This window comes from Pseudorasbora parva, chromosome 3 (assembly GCF_024679245.1).
Source record: "Pseudorasbora parva isolate DD20220531a chromosome 3, ASM2467924v1, whole genome shotgun sequence".
In the NCBI taxonomy this organism is placed as follows: domain Eukaryota; kingdom Metazoa; phylum Chordata; class Actinopteri; order Cypriniformes; family Gobionidae; genus Pseudorasbora; species Pseudorasbora parva.
Genome location: NC_090174.1, coordinates 28,739,150 through 28,757,220, shown reverse-complemented (window position 1 = coordinate 28,757,220; position 18,071 = coordinate 28,739,150). Strand labels below are relative to the sequence as shown.

General features: G+C 42.5%; 1 protein-coding gene across 2 annotated transcripts in view; it reads right to left on the bottom strand.

Annotated features, from left to right (window-relative positions):
* si:ch211-204c21.1 (disabled homolog 2) overlaps positions 1–17,678 on the bottom strand; it is a 41,302-nt gene extending 23,624 nt beyond the window's left edge. Inside the window, exon 1 of one of the 2 annotated variants that reach the window (XM_067438288.1) lies at positions 17,298–17,678. The gene's annotated coding sequence lies outside the window, so the exon portion shown is untranslated. The remainder of the gene's footprint in view (positions 1–17,297) is intronic. The other variant, XM_067438287.1, reaches the window with a different exon arrangement.
* Between the last annotated feature and the right edge of the window lie 393 nt (positions 17,679–18,071).

Sequence of the window (18,071 nt, the reverse complement as noted above, 5' to 3'; positions counted from 1 at the left end):
CCGAAATATCAGGTCATTCGGTACAACCGCTATAAAACATAGAAAATGTTGTAATATTTTAAAAACTTGTACTGAATATAAAATGTTTGATTGTCCTTTTGCTAGCTAGATAGCTAGATGCTTAGCTAGCTAGCTAGATATCAGCCTGTTAGCACTGTTTGTATAATTTGTCATTCGGTATAACCAAAATTGTCATTCGGTAATACCAAAATTCTGGTTATACCGAATGACCTACTGGTTGTACCGAATGACTGCAATGCATGTTGATCATATTTGTACATATCTGGAATTAATAAATACAACATTTTATTAATAGGAAATGTCCAGAGGATATTTTTACATAATTTTTTACTGAATTTTACCTTTGCAGGTGCCTTTATCAAATAAGGTAAAAGCGGCTCGCTATTGGGAAAGGATCAATGCTGATCCTGTTAAAAAAGAAGAGCTACTCTCCAAAAGAAGAGAGAGGTATAATTTGTTTTTATTATTTATATTATTATTACTATTATATTATACCATAGCAACCATTTAGAGCACCCTAGCAACTGATCCCATAGACTGATCAAAGAGATCAAAAGGGACATCTTTGGATAGAAGTGTCATAAAAACATGAGGGTTGGCTCGTTTAACTTGGGGGAGCAAACAGCTAATCATCAATCAACTTCAACAGTTCCTAGCCACGCCCTAGCAACCACTGTTGACCACCCTAGCAACCCAAACCCAACTAGGAATATCTTTGAATCTGAATGTCATAAAAGCATTGTGGTTGCGTTATATCATTCATACTGACAGGCAGCCTATCATCATTGACAGCTGCCAAGCCACTCCCTAGCAACCAAACAGAGTACCCTAGCAACCATTTAGCAAGACCTATATCTCTGATTCTAACATTGTATAGACATAGGCTTTGGTCCTTTTGACTCATGCTAGCAAACAGGAGCTCCATCATGCTACACATGCTAACAAATTAATAACTACATGCTAATAGTGATTAGCTAAGTGCAAAATCATGTTAAGAACTCTATAAAAACTCCATAGTAACTATCAGTGATAACTACCAACCTCCTAGCAACATCATAGCAACCACCTAGAACACCCTAACAACTCCCTAGCAACCACTCAGAACATCCTAGCCAGTTTTGCCCATCATTTTGTAGGCCAGGTCCTTGAGGTGACTGAAGATGAGATTGAGATCAACTGCATGCAGCAGTCAGGGGAGAGAAATATCTTTATCTGGCCAGCCAAACCAGACAAGATATTTTACTTTAAAGATGTGCATGCAAAAATTAGTGAGCCAGAACCTCTAAATTCACGGTCCTCAAGATTGTTCCAGAGACTGGATGACTTTCATCAATGTATAGCAGCTCATCGTTTAACAATTTAAACACTTGTTCTGTGTACAATTAAACATTTAATTGTTTTAATTACTTATATCATTACAATATGAGTTTTATTTAAATATGTTTGTTCCAATAACAATTAAATGTTAACAATAAAATGTTCTTTTGTTGCTTTCATGAATGTATAGCAGCTCATCGTTTAACCATTTAGACACTTGTTCCATGCACAATTAAACATTTATGTGTTTTAATTACTAATATCATTACAATATGAGTTTTTCTTAAATATGTTTGTTCCAATAAAAATAAAATGTTACCAATAAAATGTTCTTTTGTTGATATTTGTGTCTGTGTATTGTCTTAAATAGTCATAATGTCAAGGGTAGCAGACATAGTCATTCGGTATAACCAGCCTTGGTCATTCGGTAAAACCAATAAAGTAAATATTTAAATTGAATAATTTTGTTTTTAATAACTAAAAGGAACTACAATAATACAAATATAAAGCAGATTAGGCTTTTTCCCCTACATTTGCCCTTTTCTCCTTTCCCTGTGCAATGTTTTACTTGAATAGGTTGGTGGGTTTAGAGTGGTTGAATAAAAATGTATATTTATGAGACCAGTGATAATGTTATTTTATATTTCTTCTGTATTACACACTATATACTATCTCAACATCAATGTCAAATCAGGTTTGTTCATGAATAATTATCTGCTAATGAATTATTTAAAATATATTCATGGTTAAACCGAATGACTTTTTTAGTGTCAGATTTTTTACATCTTGTAAAAAATGTCAAAAGCAGTGTTAATTGATTGTAAAAACCACATAATTTCATTTTTAACACTTAGTTAAACAAAAAAATGATTTTAAGATTAATTAGATCTCCATTATATTTTTTTACATTTTTAAAAACCTTATTCGTCATTGACCCATATATATATATATATATATATATATATATGAGGATTTTAGAAGCTACTTAGAAGCTATTAATGATTGATCTAGTGATCCTGATAATGTGTCATAGCCTATAAATACAACTGTTTTTTAAGAATAGTTCTGCCTGTTTGCAGAAAAAAAAAGTAAAATTGGACCACATGTAAAATGAATCTCTATTTTTGTAAAATATTGTAGTTTCTTCTTAAAAACGTTAATTTATTTCAACAAAACTCTTTTGTGAACAGGCATCTTAACTTCCATGTTGTCATATGAACAAGTCAATAGTAAACGAATGTGAGTCTCATGGACCTAAATTACAGTAACGATACCCAGTTCATTTTGAATTGTAGCATGAATTCAGATTGATTGGGACACTTTCGGACTGAGTCTGATTCAAGCCTCTAATTGATTAGAGAGTTTGAGATGTGAACCTTTTTGGCTGACTTATTTAAAAACACTGGTACGTGCTGTAACTGGATGATATCTGATGAAACCATATATGGACGGACATATTAGTCGCAGTCTGGAGAGCGGAGACAAGCATTATAACATGACAACACAATAGCTGATTCCATGTCAGATGTTGGTGAACATTGTTTAGCGCAAGGTGATCGTTTGCTCTCTAACACTGGTTATGTTTCCAATAACGTGCTAACCAGTTTCATCCCATTGGACTAAAGTCAACATGCAATACTATAAATCAATGTGGCTGTGCTTAAACAGAAGCTGAATAAACATCCTGAACTCTGGAGCAGTTTGCCGTGGTGACTGCATTGTTCAGCCATAAATACTCTCCACTCACTGCCCTTAACCATCCACCAGACATTCATGTTTTGAGTTAATACAGATAACAGGCTCAGACTTATCTGATGTGATAGGTCACTGAGACATTTTTGCTTTCTCTAACCTGTCTTTTCTTGGCATATCTATTACAGGACCTCAGTACCCTTAGCCTCTATCTCCCGCTGTCTGTGCATTGCAATTATCCCGCCCTACACCCAAAGACAGGAAGTCAGAGCTTCCCTTCCATCTGGGATCTATTCATTCTCCACCTTCTTCATACCATAGACTGGCTATTTTTGCACATTTGTTTTCAATAAAAAAAATTCAATGTCACTCTTACATGAAAATATTTGGGATTTTTTTACCCTCATCCGTTCACTGACTCAAACTTCCTACAAATACATACACTCCAACATTTTTTCCCATGAAATATCCTTCCTGTAGAACATTCAGTACAATGTTGCAATTATGTTACACAATTGCAAAACAACTTAGAAAGTTATTATCATTAACCCAAAAACAAAAGTATAAAAAAGAAAAAAAGAAAAGAAAAAAGAAAAGAAAATTTAAATAAAATAAATATTCAATTGAAAACAAACTAAATGAAAATTTGAAGTGTTGCTTTGGTAAATAACTGAAATGAGATGAAAAATACAACTGAAAAAAATAATTAATAAACCCAAATAATAATATATGAAAAATATAAACTAATAAAAATGCACATACAACAATACAAAAACTAAAATGAAAAGTCAAAATATTACCAAAGACATTATATAGATAATAATAAAATACAATCTTTTAAGAAGCAGTCGTTTATGAATCAAAGACCCAAGTAAATCCCTGTTTTAAACTAGGCTACATTATTTTTCCTGTAGTCAAAGTTGTTATCTAGTCCAAATCAAAATTATATGCTTTTGTGTCTCACCAGACATAAAGAGTTCTAAACCCATAATCAGCTTCACCTCTCACACTGGCGACCCACATGTGACCCCAGACCTCTGCTGGTCATCTATAACTAGTGAGCAGATTCTATTATAAGAGTGAAGAGTACCAGCTGCCCTTCCCTGAACGACAGCTGTTGGCAACTCACGTTAAACAGAGCAACCTTGGCACAAAATATCCATAAATGCAGTGTCCTTTATAGACATGTGACTTCCAATCCTGGCTTTAAAGGAAGGATGTAACAAGAGGAAGAATGTGTCATGCAGGTGAGGTATTAAGATGTTATAGACAGGAACGAAGTCTTGTATTCTATCAAGCTGATATTTTGATCCTATTAAGTACAACAAGAGTTGTTCAGTAGACAAAATAAAACATATTATCTAGCTACCACACTGTCAGTGAGCACATCTAAATAATAATTTAGATGTTCAAATAGACATTTGCAAGCACATTTATGCAGTTTCAAATAAAGACTGGATGGATGGATGGATGGATGGATGGATGGATGGATGGATGGATGAATTTGATGAACGGATGGATGGATGGATAAAGATATCTTCAAAATGCTATTGTCGAGCATTATCATTATAAAAGCAGTATATACCAGGAATGATTTCTAAACCATTAAATAGAGAATTAATTTAAGTGATCAAAGGTGAACAGTTACAGAAACGGACACTTGCAATTCTGATATGTGTATCCTATGTGTATGCAACGACAAGTGAGGGTTCATTGTAAAAAAACAATGACTCTAATGACACTACAGGTTCTATATTAATATGACAAGTTGCTTTATTGCAGTAACAGCAAACAGCTAACAGGTAGGCCAGTTAACTTCACTACCTTTTAAAATTTGGGGACAGTAAGATTTGTTTTCATGTTTTTGAAAGACGTCACTGTGGCAAGGGGGGCGTGGTTCAGCGAGGTCTGCAGCGGGAGAGAGAGCCGCGGGACAAGCGGTACGTGAGTGGGTTGGAAGCAGATTAATAACACCTGTCTCTTGTTCTAGTAATGAGCGCGGAGAGGGGATAAAACAGCAGTGGAACCGGAGATCGAGGAGAGAGAGAACCCGGACGGTTGATGCGAACCCCCCATGTATTGAGACTGAGTACCGGAACCCGGAAGTGCCGACCCGGAAGTGATCGAGAGATCGTGTTATGAGATTCCACACTTGAATGTGTGTGTGCTGACAAGTTTATTGAGAAAATAAAGAGAAAGCATCAACCGTCCAGCCGACCCCTTGTCCTCTTCCTTCCTCCTGATATCGAACTTTGCTACAGTGGTGCCGAAACCCAGGAAGGAAGTAGGACCGCGCCGCCGCCATGACTACTCCAACGCCCTCCGCCACGCCGTTTGCGGACATTATCACCTCTCTCGCGGCCCTCCACCAGGAACAACATCAGTCCATGCTGGAGCTGCGGGCGGACCAGGAGCGCCGATTCGAGGCCATCGTCCGCGGCCAGCAAGAGGACCGCGAGAGGTTCCGGAGCTGGATAGACCGGGAGGTTCGCACCGAAGCCGCCGGGCTCGCCAGCGCACCGGTCCACGTGCCCCTACACAAGATGGGGCCACAGGACGATCCCGAGGCCTTCATTGACCTATTTCAAAAAGCGGCGGAGGCCTGCGGGTGGCCCCGGGCACAGTGGCCGGTGCGCCTTATTCCCCTGCTCACCGGAGAAGCCCAGGCGGCCGCCCAACAACTGCCGGTGGCGAACCTCCTGGATTACGAAGATCTGAAGAGGGCCATCATCCAGCGGGTCGGTCGGACCCCCGAACAGCACCGTCAGCGTTTCCGCTCGCTGGAGTGGGGGGAGACCGGCCGGCCCTTCGCGATGGCCCACCAGCTCCGGGACGCCTGCCGCAAATGGCTATTGGCCGGTGGAAGCGACGTGGACCACATCGTCGATCTGGTGGTACTGGAGCAGTTCATCGCTCGGCTACCCAAGAAGACCGCCGAGTGGGTCCAGTGCCACCGGCCCACGTCGCTGACGACGGCCATCAACCTGGCGGAGGACCATCTGGTGGCGTGCCCAGGGGGCGGCGAACCCCGACTAACCTCTCCCTCTCTCTCTCCCCCCTCTGTCTCTCCTTCACACCCTGTCCCTCTCCCTAGGTCCCGCCCTCCAGGGCCCCCTCGCATTCCCCCCAGAGGTCGGGGTGGAATGGGCCCAGGGCAGTACGGGAGTTCGAGGGCCCCGCCCAGGGGGGCGGGGCTGCTGGGGTCGGGCGGGGATAACGGTTCCGGTTCCACCCCCCCTCCGCGCTCATATTCCAACCCACTGGGGCGGCGGGCAGGCCTGGGCTGGCCTGCTGGCGGTGCGGCGACCCGGACCATTTTGTGGACCGATGTCCAATGATGGACATCGGGACAATGATCCGGGTCCCGGACGTTCAGCGGGCCACCCCTGATCAAGCAGGAGAGTACCAAGTTCCTGTGAGTATCAAGGGGGGTACATATCAGGCTTTGGTGGATTCAGGCTGTAACCAAACCTCGATCCATCAAAGCCTGATGCAGCCTGGGGCATTGGATACAAGCCGCATGGTTAAGGTGCGGTGTGTGCACGGGGATGTGGTGGAATATCCGGTTGTCCCAGTCACGATACAGTTTAGGGGAGAAAATCATAGTGTTGAGGTGGCGGTTAGTCCCCACCTCCGGCATCCGCTAATTCTGGGGACAAATTGGCCCGCCTTTCCGGCGTTATTGGGGTCGATATGCGCGGATGCCGCTTGGGGGAACAAGGCTAGGAACGGGGCGGTGCGAGTGCAGGTTGGTGAGACTGATACGGGACCCTCGGGAACTGCTTCAGAGGAACCGAGCGGGGTCGAGAGACTGATTCTCTCGGACCGCGATGACTTCCCTCTGGAGCAGTCTCAAGACGATACCCTAAAACATGCTTTCCAACAGGTCCGCACTATCGACGGTCAGTCCCTTCAACCCGCCTTGCCCGTCACGTATCCTTATTTTGCCATAATTAAGGATAGGTTGTATCGAGTGACCCAAGACGCTCAGACAAAAGTGGATACAACCCAGTTGTTAGTACCAAAGAGCCGCCGGGAAATGCTTTTCCAGGCGGCTCACTCTAACCCAATGGCGGGCCACCTGGGACAGGCGGCCACGCTGAATCGTTTAATGACCCGATTTTTTTGGCCAGGCATTCACGACAATGTGCGCAGGTGGTGCGCGTCTTGTCCTGAATGTCAGTTGGTGAATCCCCTGGCCTCCCCAAAAGCGCCATTGCGCCCCCTTCCATTAATGCAGGTCCCCTTCGAGAGAATTGCGATGGACCTCATCGGGCCATTAGAGCGATCCGCACGCGGACATCGTTTTGCGCTAGTTATCGTGGACTACGCAACACGATATCCGGAAGCAGTGGCTCTCCGCAACATCTCGGCGAAGAGTGTTGCGGACGCACTGTTCCGTTTAATCTCCCGAGTGGGGATTCCGAAGGAAATCCTCACTGATCAAGGCACGGCGTTTATGTCACGCACGTTAAGCGAATTATACGGGTTATTGGGCATCAAATCGATTCGGACAAGCGTCTATCACCCACAAACAGACGGCTTGGTCGAACGATTTAATCGCACTCTTAAATCCATGATCCGTAAATTCGTACAGGAAGACGCCAAAAATTGGGATCGGTGGTTAGAACCCCTCTTATTCGCTGTGCGAGAGGTCCCGCAAGCCTCCACGGGGTTTTCCCCCTTCGAGCTTCTCTACGGACGACAGCCCCGTGGGGTGCTGGACGTCCTACGAGAAACTTGGGAGGAGGGGCCTTCTTTGGCCAAAAACGAAATTCAATATGTGCTGGACTTGCGAACAAAACTCCACACCTTGGGGCGGCTATCTAGGGAGAATTTGTTGCAAGCCCAGGACCGCCAAAGCCGGTCGTATAACAGGGGTACGAGACTACGCAAATTCACACCGGGAGAGAAAGTGCTTGTATTACTCCCGACATCGAGCTCTAAATTAATGTCGAAATGGCAGGGGCCGTTTGAGGTCGCTCGACAGGTTGGAGACCTCGATTATGAAGTGATACGGTCCGATAGGAACGGAGCACGGCAAATATATCACCTCAATCTCCTGAAGAAATGGAATGAGGTCGAATCAGTGTTGTTGGCGACGGTGATCGGGGGAGAGGATGATCTCGGGCCAGAGGCGAGCATCAAAGCACAATCGGTCGCACTGGCCCCTGGGGGAGATCACCTCTCACCGTCCCAACTCACTGATCTCTCAAAACTACAGGCGGAATTCGCCGACGTGTTCTCGCCCCTACCGGGCCGTACCGACTTAATTCAGCACCATATCGAGACCGAGCCGGGCGTGGTAGTTCGCAGCCGGCCGTATCGTTTACCTGAACACAAAAAAAAGTAGTTCAGGAAGAATTAGGGGCAATGCTCGATATGGGAGTAATAGAGGAGTCCAACAGTGACTGGGCGAGCCCGATCGTTTTGGTCCCTAAAACCGACGGCTCGGTCAGGTTCTGTGTGGACTACCGCAAGGTGAACGCAGTGTCGAAATTCGACGCGTATCCAATGCCGCGGGTTGACGAGTTGCTTGATCGGCTCGGCACGGCTCGATTTTATTCGACATTGGACTTAACGAAGGGCTATTGGCAGATCCCCTTGTCTCCATTGTCCAAAGAAAAAACAGCCTTCACCACGCCGTTCGGATTGCACCAATTCGTCACGCTTCCCTTCGGTTTGTTCGGGGCACCCGCTACCTTTCAGCGCCTCATGGACAGGATTTTGCGTCCCCATGCCGCATATGCTGCTGCCTACCTGGACGACATCGTGATTTACAGTCACGATTGGCAGCGGCATATGCAGCATGTCCGGGCGGTCTTGAGGTCATTGAGGGGAGCGGGGCTCACGGCCAACCCGAAGAAGTGTGCAATTGGGCGGGTGGAGGTAAGGTATCTGGGCTTCCACTTGGGTCATGGACAGGTGCGTCCCCAAATTGATAAGACCGCCGCAATTGCAACCTGCCCGAGGCCCAAGACCAAAAAGGAGGTAAGGCAGTTCTTGGGGCTGGCGGGATATTATAGACGGTTTATACCAAATTATTCGGACCTCACCAGCCCCCTGACTGACCTTACTAAAAAGGGGCTACCAGATACGGTCCAATGGACGGAGCCGTGCCAGCAGGCCTTCACCCGAGTTAAGGCTGCTCTATGTGGCGGGCCGCTTTTACACTCCCCTGACTTTTCTCTCCCTTTTCTGTTGCAGACTGACGCGTCGGACAGGGGGCTGGGCGCAGTCCTGGCCCAGGAGGTGGAGGGGGGAGAGCGGCCGGTGCTGTACATTAGCCGTAAGCTCTCGAAGAGAGAGGCTAAGTACAGCACCATCGAAAAAGAGTGCCTTGCCATCAGGTGGGCCGTTCTCACCCTCCGCTACTACCTTCTGGGGCGGGAGTTCACCCTCTGTTCGGACCACGCTCCTCTCCAGTGGCTCCACCGCATGAAGGATACCAACGCGCGGATCACCCGTTGGTATCTAGCTCTTCAGCCTTTTAAGTTCCAGGTGGTCCACAGGCCGGGTGCTCAGATGGCTGTGGCCGACTTCCTCTCCAGAAATGGGGGGGGGGGGCTGCAGGCCGGACGGCTCCCCGGCCTGAGTCGGGCGGTGGGGGTATGTGGCAAGGGGGGCGTGGTTCAGCGAGGTCTGCAGCGGGAGAGAGAGCCGCGGGACAAGCGGTACGTGAGTGGGTTGGAAGCAGATTAATAACACCTGTCTCTTGTTCTAGTAATGAGCGCGGAGAGGGGATAAAACAGCAGTGGAACCGGAGATCGAGGAGAGAGAGAACCCGGACGGTTGATGCGAACCCCCCATGTATTGAGACTGAGTACCGGAACCCGGAAGTGCCGACCCGGAAGTGATCGAGAGATCGTGTTATGAGATTCCACACTTGAATGTGTGTGTGCTGACAAGTTTATTGAGAAAATAAAGAGAAAGCATCAACCGTCCAGCCGACCCCTTGTCCTCTTCCTTCCTCCTGATATCGAACTTTGCTACAGTCACCAAGGCTGCATTTAGTAGGTCAAAAAGTACTGTAAATCAGTAGCCTAGAAATCTAGACGCACCCTAGCGGCAGCAAATCTAATCTGCCGCGAGTGTTGTCTATCAACTCTCAATACACGTCTGAGCTGTAAACGCCAAACTCTTGCCGGGCCAATCACATTTTGTATAGAGTCGGTGGGCGGGGCTTAACATAATGACGACTGAGTTGCGTTTGCGTGCTTCTAGTAAACACAGAAGCTGACGAACGGAGGTCTTTCAAATCAGATTTGACCGGGACTCTGGAAGACTTGGAGTTAAGCTTTTCTCTGAGAAAAGAACAAAGAACGGCACTGAAGTCATTCTTAAAAAGGGAAGATGTGTTCAGAGTTTTGCCGACCGGATACGGCAAATGTTTAATCTATCAACAAGCTCTGCTTCACCTTCGTTGCTCTGGTTGGTTGTAGCGCTATCCTATCGCGTGCAGAGGGAGTTTGAAAGACATCTGTTTATCCCGCCCCTCGCCGGATTGAGCTGTCAATGGTGAGTTTCCAGACCAAACATCTTGATGTGGGTCTGGCTTGTCAGGCTAGTAAATCAGAAATATTGTGGAAAAAAAAGACTTTTATTTAAAATTATTCTGTCCCATTTCTATATTTTATTCCTGTGCTGACAAAGCTAAATTTCCGGCATCATCATATGCACGCTATAAAGTGCGTATCATATGCACGCGAAAAACTGCGTAGTATATGCATGCCAAAACTCATTTTGGCATATACATTCCACAAGATTGCACACTCATACTATTGATACACATTACCATGTGATCGTGTTGGACTTTATAGTCAATTTTGATCGCTTTAATGCATTCTTGCTAAATAAAAGTATTAATTCCTTAAAAAAAAAAAAAACCTTTAAATGGTGTATTTAACTGGGGGGGAATAAGTTTATAGTTATTACGAGTATTTATTTATAGTCTTTATAAATATAGTATTACCTTATAGTAATTACCACAATGTCATTTAAATCATATTACTTTAATCACAATGTTAAAAGCTTTAAAAAGTAAAAGTTGCTCATTTTTGGAGCTCATCCAACAAAAATACAAAATATAGTATACAGGAAGCATGAGTGAAAAATGTAAACATTTGCAGGAGTTAGTGGTTCAAAATAACATCCCTCTACAGTCTACACAGACCTCACACTAGTGGGGTGTTTAGCTAATGCTAGAAAGAGGCATGTCTGCATTAGCAAAACCTCCTAATGTGACACATCTGAAAAACAAATGTGACTAATTCAATCACAAAAGCACATTATCCGTAATCACTCCATAAACTGTGCTTAAAAAAATACACAAAAAACACATATTTTACAATGACTACATGGCATCAATTATTGAACTTGTCAGCTTCATCTAAACAGACAACTCAAATTCTTCTGTTGTCCAATAAAACTCAGTGAACTTTATATTCTGGCCAACCATATGGTCACCATATGAGGCATAAACTGCCATATTTGTGCGTATATTAGGTCTTGCACCTTTAAAATATTTTTCACACACTCTTTCTCACATGACTTAAGTGCTTCCCGGTCAAAGCGCAAGGCAAACATCAATATTTGTACTTTCTCTCTGGCCTGAGAAGCCCTCTTAGTCTCCATTTTCTCCTGCCTGGCATCTCAGCGGGTCTTCACTACTTGGTACGACAGCCAGAGAGGACTAAGAACGGGTATATAAACACCATCTTCCCTCTTCCCTATTCCTGGCCCCAACGCTGTCACTTAACATAAGCTATGGAGTATGTGTAAATATCCACATGGGGAAAAAAAGAAAGCCAAGAAGACATCCTCCCCAGCTCAATGCCAAGAATCTGAGGTAAACACACTGGACAGACAAAATCTCCAGGGGTGTGTTGTCAGATGTCAACAGGACACTGGATAACTAGAAGGAACACACAGGGTACCAGGAACAAAGGCCTGATTGTACTCGTGCCACATGCAGGACCAATCGATGCATTTAACGTCCTCAGAACACCTCTGCATTTAAGACTGTTTCTGAGGATAATGACTGCCTGAGGATAGGGATCACAGCAGAAGTTGGCCACAGAAAAGGAGGCTAAGGTGATAATGATATTGATTCTTATAACATTTTGCAATTCAAATGTAACATGTGGCTAGCCAATTATTTCATGACCCTCATGGCTTTGGAGTGTGATGGTTGTTATGGCAACCTATGACAGGTACGGGGAACTCTTTTCATAGTGCTGCACTCGCAGGCTGGCTTTGCACAGCAAACACACAATCCATCATCCAAGACACATAATCAAACAAAATGAGGGTAAAGCACACACACAACGCCACAGAAGAAGAAATGTTAAACAATTACAAATCACTTTTCTTAAAGAAGAAACGATTACATCAATAATTAAAAGCTAAAAGTTAATATTGGATAAAATAATCATTTTATACTTTTAAAGAAATGAATGCTTTTATTCAGCAAGAACATTAAACTGACCAAAAGTAGTGACATTTATAAAATGTGTTCTTTTGAACTTTCTATTTATCAAAGAATCTTGAAAAAATTATAATCCCTTTAACAAAGATACTAAGATACAGAAATGTTTCCAACTTTGATAATAATGAGACATGTTTTTGATTTGGTAATCATATCAAAATGATTTCTGAAGCACAAAACTGGAGTATTGAAGCTGAAAATTCCACTTTGCATCTCAGGGATACATTACATTTTACAATATGATAAAATAGAAAACAGTTATTTTAAATTGTAATAATATTTCACAGTATTACTATATGTTTGATCAAATAGATGTAGTATTGGTTGGTGAGCATCCCAAAACCATTACAAAAATCATACTGATCTATCTTTTGAACAGTGTCTAATATACATTCTCATTTGATACATTATATAAAAGCTAATTAAACTATATTTCAAAGACAGTGTAAATAATATAAAAAACTAACAATAAATACAGTCACACATTTACATTTACATCTGTTAAGGCTACACTATGTAATTTTCGGAAGGAGTAGCTTGATGACACCAATTTTGAGCGCAGAATCTTGGGACGTGATCTTCACCTCCCACCCAGTGGAAAATAATAGGGATTGGATATATCCCTCCCTATATCCTTTAATAATTGGCAATTATTAAAGGATAACTCTGGTGAAAAATGAACCTAGGGGTAGTTAACACATGGTTACCTGTTTTATCTCTAAAAACAGATTATTATAACACGAGTGTATGGGGCATAGAATTAGTCAAATTAAATCGCTAGTTAATACCACTAACAAGGTTCAAAATAGCCTCACACTAACACGGTAACATAATAAGGGTCCCTACATGTAAACCGAAGCATTGAGTACTTTGTAAGTGTACAAACAGTTTAATAAGAAGATACTTTATAAACACAGTCCATTACGCGTGACATGAGCCATCATGGAAAACAGTCTTGCGCCGCTGGTGCGATTGTTGTGCAAGCAGCAGGACTTTTATTATGACGGGACACAGTTGCTAGCGCCAAAAGGTAAGAAGTAACACAGTTTATCATATTAGCTACATTTAAGTGTGTTTAAAATGATGTTATGATGTTACTCTGTGCATTCACTCAGCGGCTGCTGAGACACTTGTTCACACTGCTAAGAGTAAAGCACTTCTGCAGAATAAAACCGGAAACCGAGGGCAGCGCAGACATGACGCCATTGTCAGGCGACTCCCTCAGACATCCCGGCTCCTTGGTTAAAATAGCAATTTTCTCACATGGTAAAAATTGTTGGAAACATTTGGGATATTGTAAGAACTCAATTAAACAAAATATATAACACTGGCCTGGTGGTTTTTGGATTTTTCACTGAAGAAATACTACATAGTGCACCTTTAATTAATGCTCAGAATACAGAAGCCATGATTAATCACAACATGAAAACAATCAAATTTGTGCTACCATACCAAATTGAGTACTTGAATAGTGCAATGTTAATGTACTCTAACTTCTGCTTCAAATAGGCCTAGCACAGAAGGAGACTAAACCCACTATTAAAGTGTTATCCAATGCAACCGCCATAACCTGACAGTTACAGCCAGGTAACGCAATATTACCTTATTATACAATTAACCATCGCTGCATGAGGTCCCATGATAAGTATAGTTTTTTATATAAGTGAAAACATTTCAGAAGCACAGTAAACCATAATTTTAGCTCTCAGCTTGTGTGGTCGTTCAAGTGCTCCAGACCTGCTACAAAAGAGGCATTAAAATGTCTTGTGTACAAACACTGCCTAACCCATAACACCATAACTGGGTTCATCCAGTGACACAACAAACTCTTTTATAGAACATTACGCAAATGTAAATCCAGTTTTCACACAGTAAATGTCTTCTATTCTAGGTAGGAGGCCAGTATGTACTGTAAACTGTTTGATTATTTGCTGAAATGATGTTTAATGGAATGAAATGAGGGCAAACAGTGCAGTAAGCCACATGATTGCTCAAGACCTATTAAATAAACAGACTACCTGTGTTCTACACACAAACCATGGACATGGTATTCTTAAAGAGGATTAAATTGTCATTTGTGAACCTATAGTATAGTAATAGTTGTTTCTAGAAAAGCCAAAATTGAGCACTTCAGTCAAGGTAACAGTTCTGAATGGTTCAGCAGCACAATGAAATAATGATTTCTAAAGTTCTGCCCTGAACGAGGAATAGAGTTTGTCCTGTCATGGGTCAAAGCCTGGACAAAGTCAGTATTAAAGTTGACTAACTTGGCTGCCTTGCATTCCATGCAGAAATTTGCATCGGATTTATCAGAGACTCTGATTAAAGAAGGTATGTGCATTTGAAAATCCCATCAGGGATAGATGTGTTCCTTAGAAGGAAGTCATGCTGGTTTGGAACAACATCAGGGTGAGTAAATGATAACAGAATTTCCGATTTTAGGAGAACTGTGTGCGGAGGTCAAGTGTTATCCTAGCAGATCATGTTGAAAAGCAAAGGCTTCCACCCGTGGCCCTAAAACCCTTTTTCTTTCTTTACTGGTATTAAAGGAAAAATCAAAATATCATTCCTTTTAGGAGGGGGAAAGTGCAGAACAAACAAACACTTGGGGCATAGGTCACTTACCTCAGCATGTGGCCACCACAGTGAAATACCATTCTACACATAAAAGCGCAGTCATGACTTCTCTACTGACCTATATATGTCTACAATGAAATACAATAGCAGTCCCTTTTGTCTAATAAAAAGTCTCAGAGGCAAAAAAAGACCACTAAAGCAAAGTTAGTGGAGAAAAGCCTTACTATGGTCCAAAGTGATGGAAAGTTGCCTTTGTTTCTCTTTTTTGGACTACCTTCTCCACTGAAATATGTTGGCCTTTTTATGAAGCGAGAGGGAGGCTGAAAGGTGCTGGACGGCATTTGAAGAGTTCAGAATGAGAGACAGAAGAGAAACAACGTTGAGTGCCAACATCTGGTTCCAATAAAGCAGCACACATTGTACCAACAGGAGAAAGAAGAATGTCTTGACGTGAGTCATACCCTGCATCATTTCTAAATGGCAATTCACATTTTAAAACAGTTAAACAGTGTTGGCGCCTTGTCCTTGGTAAAGTCATTTACACATACTTAAGTAAAAGCACATTTGCTGTTTTCAATAAGATTGAAAGCATCTGTCCATGTCCAATGTAAGGAACAAAGACATTTCCCTTCAATGTTTCAATAGGTTTTTATTTTTTACAACATCAATGTGAGCTCACTAAAAAGGGTTACATGTTCCCTCGACATTTCCAGAGGAAGAGGAACATATTTACTGTGGTATTTCCTCCTCTAGAAGAACTATGGGGGATGGGGAATCAAAAGGAGATGAAAATGGCATACTATAGAAAGTAACTGGCGAATGTGATCTTTGTTGATCCTGGAACAACATTCCAATCAGATTTGAGGGACAAGTTTACAGCGCTTCTATAAGTGTTTTTCACATGTTATTTCCCTCTTATTTTAGGGATAAGTTATGGGAAGGTTAGGTTTAGGGGAAGGGGTAGGGTTAGGACAACATTTTCAGACAAGAATGCTGTTCTAGGACCAACAAATTGGTTTTTTCACCATTTGTTGATCCAGGAACATTGGCTAACTCACAGTGACCAAAAGTAACTGTAGGCCTTACAGTTAAGTGAAATTTCTCCTATCCTCTCATCACTGTTACTCTAATGCCACTCACGCTTCAAGGCTTAGCTTTTCCAAGTCCCTGCCATTAAGATCAACCTGGACTTAATGACATACATTCCCTTTAACTGAGATCATAAATGCAAACAAAAGTAAACTGAGTCACCAAAGCTCATGTGCCCGTGCTGCTAAAACAGCACAGCAACCCAACGTTTCGTTTGTAGCAAATAACACGCACACGCACTATTATTTATGAGGTTCTTGTCAAACTCAAGCCTCCTGTGATTTTGCTGGGAAGTGTGAAAAATTGAGCTTCCGAAACGATGCACCTTGAATGCTAATACTTTGTACAGTCTCAGAATGAACATCAGACATGAAGACGATGAGCATCGTCCCGACTCCTGGGTGTCTTCAAACTTATATTAAATCCTTCAACAATACTGATTATGCTGTAGCATGCATCACTTTATGCCTATTAGGGCTAGGTAAGCTACACCTGATAAACGCTTTTGAGTGCGGTGTCAATATGAAGCTGTATAACGGACGTGGTCACCGCTAGTGAATGCAAACGTTTGTGAATTTAGGTCAGACCAGCAGCCAACATCACTGTCATATCAACCTATTTTCATAAAATGTTAAAGGGAATCGTTTCAAATCAACAGGTTCTAAGGGCGAACAGAAAAATATCTGGGGTAGATTGAGATGTTCTCGTTTTTGTAAGACCTGTAAACGTTTGATTATTCATGTATCGATGACTCAAAGGTAAAATCAACATGTAACACCTCAGTTTACACGTTAGAACGTCACATTTGTCTGGTCTGTGCATAGCACGCGTTACTGTGACAATGTTTTCAGTGTTTTACGTGGGAAATCTTTACATATAGCCTACCCTAGGCATTGCGAAAGGCAGTATGATGACTTTAGACAGAGCTCCTGCTGCATTGAATAGAAACAGAACATGCCTATTATTAAAACAATAATAATAAATGTAAATAAAACGCCGATTTATTTTTTCCTTTCGTTTAAAGCACGAAATCCATCTCGAAAGCTGGCAAAAATCGCCAGGTTGTCACAGTAGGCTACTAATTGATTTAATCACAACGTTACAGGCCACTCACCTATATTAAGACATGAGCGGATCCTGGAGCTCGCATACTCCGAACCAGCAGAGAAAAAGCGGGTTGACAACAGAGACGACGCGTGTCCGGTACTGCGGTATATATTCCCGGGATGTGGCTCTGAGACGTTGACGGTGAAGGTCTTATTCCTGGGATGTTGGCAGCTCTGAGGAATGCGCTCTGATGTTACTGCAGATTCAGTAACTCCCCCTCAAAGTAAAAATTTAACCCCCTGAAGACCAGACGACGGTTGTCCTCCTCAATTCACTGCGTCTACGGCATCACACATGATCGTGTCATCCAGTGTTTCTGATGCGCTCTCACTGGCTGATTATTTGCATTTCGCTAGCCTGTGCACCTTCTTCCCTATGACATAAGTAGTGACAGCCTACTTCAGGACATTACAACACGCTTAGGCTGTTTCCAGTCAAAGAAATTACGCAATAAAGCTATTTACTGTCAAAGCTGTACATACTGTACAGTCAACAAAACTCTCCACAGCAGCCCATTTATTTATTTTTTGAACCGCATGAACGTTAAAAGTAGCCTAATACTGAGTAATTTGTTCTTTTGTTGTCGAAAAGAAAATCTAATTGTTGTCTTTGTTTCTTAAAGGGACTCCCTTATGAAAAAAGATGTATAGGCCCGGCCTGCGCTTCAAGTAAATTTAATACTTAAATGTGCCCTAGATTGATTTGAAACAATATGTTAAATTGTTCTCTGATATCTACACAGAGGGTATGTGGCTTAAGGGAAAATTGTCCAGATACAGGT